Source organism: Rutidosis leptorrhynchoides, chromosome 5 (assembly GCF_046630445.1).
Source record: "Rutidosis leptorrhynchoides isolate AG116_Rl617_1_P2 chromosome 5, CSIRO_AGI_Rlap_v1, whole genome shotgun sequence".
Classification (NCBI taxonomy): Eukaryota; Viridiplantae; Streptophyta; class Magnoliopsida; order Asterales; family Asteraceae; genus Rutidosis; species Rutidosis leptorrhynchoides.
Genome location: NC_092337.1, coordinates 45,518,922 through 45,523,504, shown reverse-complemented (window position 1 = coordinate 45,523,504; position 4,583 = coordinate 45,518,922). Strand labels below are relative to the sequence as shown.

Here is a 4,583-nt window from a genome sequence, read left to right as displayed (position 1 = left end):
AAAAGCAACATATTTTAAAGTCTATAAATAAAAGTTTATACATATTGCCAATTATCATATCTTAAACAACTCTGCTTTGAATGTATAAATACACTACAAATATACAACAATACTCATTTTTGCATATTAATTATAATGCATTTGTTAGTGAAAACTGGTACAGTATCATATACAGAATTTATTCTAAACAACTCTGCTTTGAATATATTCCATTTAATGTATAATCTTAACCTTATAAACTAAAGGAGTCTACTTTTTTTGGATGCCTGTTTTCATAGTGATTATTGCAACCAGAACCCGATAATTAGTTAACCGAAAGTAGGGAACTTTACGCTTGCCTTTTCATTTAACTTCCCGACTGCACCCGTATTGGTGCACTCACAGCACACATAGCTTTTGCACCTCCTTTCGACATAAGATTATTATATGACTATATTCTGATACGGAGTATTATCATAAGTTCTAATCTGTTATACTTTAGCTAAAAACTCAAAAGCAACAGTCGTTAACATATAGAGAATACTATCTTTTAGTAAGCTTACCAGTACTGAATTGCTAATGAAATTGCGTCCATGGTATACGCATGACCTCAGGGGGCGAAAATTAGAAGGGACAGAGGGAGGCACCCGCCCCCACTAGATTTGTAATTTTTAGTGCATAAATTTTGGATTTTAAGATTTTGCCAAAGATTTTTTTTGCCCCAAAGCCTCCATATTTGTCCAAAAACCTCCATATTTTGCCCCAAAATCTTTATATTTTGCCCAAAAACCTACAAATGTTGCCCAAACACCTTCATATTTTGCCCCAAAATCTCGAAATGTTGCCTAAACACCTTCATATGTTGCCCCAAAACCTCCATAGTTTGTCCAAAAAAAGTTGCTACTTTTAAAAAAAATTTCGCCCCTAGTGAAAAAAATTCCTGCTTCCGCCACTACATGATGACCTCTTATAAAAAAACCTCCAAATATTATCCGCTTAATCCCATGTTTCAACGCGGTTGCAAAAGAACGAAGTACGATTGTACCAATCAGAGTTGAAGTCATCTAAATGCCCATTATCATCATTACTAATATATTTACAAAATTGAGTATTGATTGGGGTCTGCAGGAATTTTATAAGGTCTTTTTTTTTCTTTTGGCGAAAAAACGTAATAACATAAACAGCCGAAGATCAAACAGTACATACGATTCAAAAGGAAATACAAACCTACCCAACCATATGGCATAACAAAAGTGACCTAGCAAACAGACCACAGCAGGATTTTTGTATCTAGATATACTGCAGTTAGCACATTTATTTCACATCTTTATTGTAATTAGTAATATGTTATATTTGGATTTTACTATACCTGACCAATAATGTAAGAAATCATAAGCAATAGAGATAGAGAAATATCTTCAGCTCAATAGTCTTCAATCTCTTTGTTCTCTAAAATCGCCTTACCAAAACTCGAAGCAATTGTTGTTGCAGAAAGTTCAATCTGCAACGAAACATAATATTGATTAACTACTCGTTTATTTACGCCATTAAACATTGGTTGCCTATATATTTAAAAATGTATACTACCTTTGAGTAGTCCACAGCTCCATAAATGTCTCCAACTAGCATATCTACGGCTCCATTATCTCCTTTCCGACTTAACTCCAAAAGTTCATCAAAACGTAACGTTATTGTTAAATCAAGATCTGTGAAAATGGAATTTTTAAGTCTATTATCAACATGGTGAAACACGTACCTTTTGCACTTAGTTAAAAGTTTTCCTAAACCCAAGTATGTACCAACACCTATATTCGTGCCACTAACGTGTTCAAACTTCCATTCGCTATCAACGCAAAGTTTAAAACTTTTTTATGCCCAGAATAAAATAACAGTTGACTTGGAACATATCTTTTTAATCATGTTTGACTATTAACATAAAAAGTATCCATCCATCCATAAGTTATATAAACAACAATTTATGGTTACATGACCAGTTTTAACGTTGTTAATCAAATACAGCCCATGTTGACCCGTGTCTACATACTTGGGTCAAAATTACCACCTCTAGTATTTGTGAAAGAAACTATTAAACTTATATGGAATGAATAAAGACTACCTTTATCATGCTAATGCCAGATCCAATGTTAACAAGATGGTACGGGAATATTTCGTTTTCATCTATCTGCATAAACTCCTTACGACCGTCCTTATGAGTAAAGGCTTCATGTCGAATCGCCTACACACATGTCACTTCTATGAATATTAGCCATATAATCATAATCTCATAATCATCTAACTAAAAGAAAAGTTTTTTTTTTTTTTTTTTTTTTTTTTTTTTTTTTTTTTTTTTTTTTTTTTTGAAGTTTTAACCACATTTAGCAAGAAATTTGCACCAGATACAAGACAAATTATTTCATCTTCTTTTTCGATTCTAATTGTAACCCCAAGCCTTTCCTTAATTAAATCTGCGAAATTTGTATGCTCCACCGCCCGTAGCCTTTTAAACAAGTCAGACGAATTACAAAAGTAACGAAATTTCCAAGTTAACAACAATGGTTAAACAAGTCAGCCTTTTAATCAGAGACCATGGTACAAGTTAACAACAATGGTTAATATCAGGGTCCGAAACGGTAACAAGATAACTTAGTTGGGTCGTGACGTCACATACGCCCAGTGGCGATTCTAAGATTATAACTCATTGGGGCCCCGAATTTTTTTTCAGCTCCAATTATATTAGATTGCTATTTTAGTGATAGTTTACCTTCAAAAAAATTATAAATTCGAATAATATTTGGGGTCCGAATACTATAATTTAGTGGTGTCATATACAATTCAAAAGAAAAACTATAGATTTAAAAAAATATGGGGTCATACATTTAAATTTAGTGGTGTCCTATAAAATTTGCAGGGTATTTTTTACTGAAAATTTTCAAACTAGCAATGTCCCGTGACCCCACGGATCTCCACTTAAAATCGCCTCTGCATACGCCGTACATCTAGTTAGGTCGCGACGTCGCATACATCGTACATCTGAGTAAAAATATTTGCTACCTCCAAATAGTCTGAATAGGATCCTTGTGTTGTTGGCCCAGTGGAAATGACCCATACTTCTTTGTTAGAGGTTGGGAGTTACGATTAACTGGCGTGACAACATTGCACACAAGGATATTTTCTAGATCTTGAAATCCACCAAAGGTCACCTTTCGCACATCGCTTTGCGAGGGCAGCGGGGAGGGGGGTTTTTACTGGCCATGCCCTCGGATTGGTCCGAGTTTCCTCCACGGCAGCAGTTACGGGCTGGTTATGCAACTGCGGGAGATAATTGCGTGGGGGTTTAGTCCGAAAGGGTGATCCCAAACTGCCAATTAAAAAATAGCCTGAATAGGAAAAACTTATCTGTTTACCAGTTGACAGAAGTTTGTGATTAGAGGTTTAAACAAACATTCAATTAAGCCTTATGTGTTGGTTTGTACCGTCATATTTGATAAATATTCATTGAAATCATCTTTATGGTACTAGTAAATACACAATATATGCAGTGAGAAAATAAACTACCTACATGCCAAGTCTACATTTTGTTCCTAATAACAATCATTTAAAAACATTATCTACAACCTTGTAAACATTATGACCAAATTGAAATACAAAAACCAATAAAAGTTCACTAAAACAGCAAAAAATACCTCCAATATTCAATGCCAAATATGATAAATCATCCGATTGATTAGGCAATAAATTAACGGGATTTGTTTCTTTAAAATGTTCTTGAATTGCTGCACAACTAAGATCGCAATTGGCAAAATTCAAAGTTGTCAACTGGGCCAAAAGTCCAATTTGGAATACTCATTTCTTTGACTTTAGACAACTCGCCTAGAAAGCCAATGAATAAAAAGTAAGCAATAGATGGATTGAATCAAAGTTAATAGTGAGTTCTTATAGGCCCAAATAGAGCACTTAAAAAAACCCACTAAGTTACACTGCCCCATATTAAAAGAAACAAAGATACGAACAATAAATTCCTATTTGATACGGATTACATCCTCCGGATTAGTTTGGTAATTGCTTTTTAAGTTTTTACCCATTTTTATGATTAACCCATAAAAAAAATGTTGACAATTTGTCCGCGCAGAGCGCAAGGTTCCTCTTTGCGACCTTGCTTCTCGAGAGACGCAAGGTGTCTCTTGCGACCTTGCTTCTCGGCAGACGCAAGGACGCAAAGTGTCAAATGTTTCTTGCTCCTACTTTCATATCATAATCAACGTTTTATTTCAGACATTGCATCAAACACCTTACGTTCACTAATAGTGAGATCAACATTAGCATCAGCACTTGAGATGGTCGCCGACCTCTAAAACACAAACACACCAATATTTCTTAATATCATTACATAATTAGCTATTAAAAATAGCAATTATAAGAAAGTATCCACTCATAAAAACGAAACCATATTTGCAATTGATCGAGCATATTTCCGCCTAGGATAGAAACACGCTTGAGTGCAATAGAGGAGGGTTTTATTAGTTCAGCGGCGTTAACCTCCGGTCCGGTTACCGTGATAACCCTAGCCGAGATGATGATCTCGGGAGGGTGGCTAACGGCCGACC

At 35.0% G+C, this 4,583-nt stretch overlaps 1 long non-coding RNA gene across 3 annotated transcripts; it reads right to left on the bottom strand.

Moving 5' to 3' along the window:
- Positions 1 to 869: 869 nt before the first annotated feature.
- On the bottom strand, positions 870 to 3,788 carry LOC139850261 (uncharacterized). Of its 3 annotated transcripts, XR_011759965.1 has the most exons (5): positions 3,031 to 3,300; positions 2,353 to 2,476; positions 2,096 to 2,215; positions 1,567 to 1,685; positions 870 to 1,480 (listed from the first exon to the last, which is right to left on the bottom strand). It is a non-coding gene; the product is annotated as an uncharacterized lncRNA (long non-coding RNA). The 3 variants fall into 3 exon arrangements; XR_011759966.1 differs by lacking the exons at positions 2,353 to 2,476; positions 3,031 to 3,300 and adding an exon at positions 3,663 to 3,788 and having other exon boundaries at positions 2,096 to 2,229; XR_011759964.1 differs by lacking the exons at positions 2,353 to 2,476; positions 3,031 to 3,300 and adding an exon at positions 3,663 to 3,780.
- Between the last annotated feature and the right edge of the window lie 795 nt (positions 3,789 to 4,583).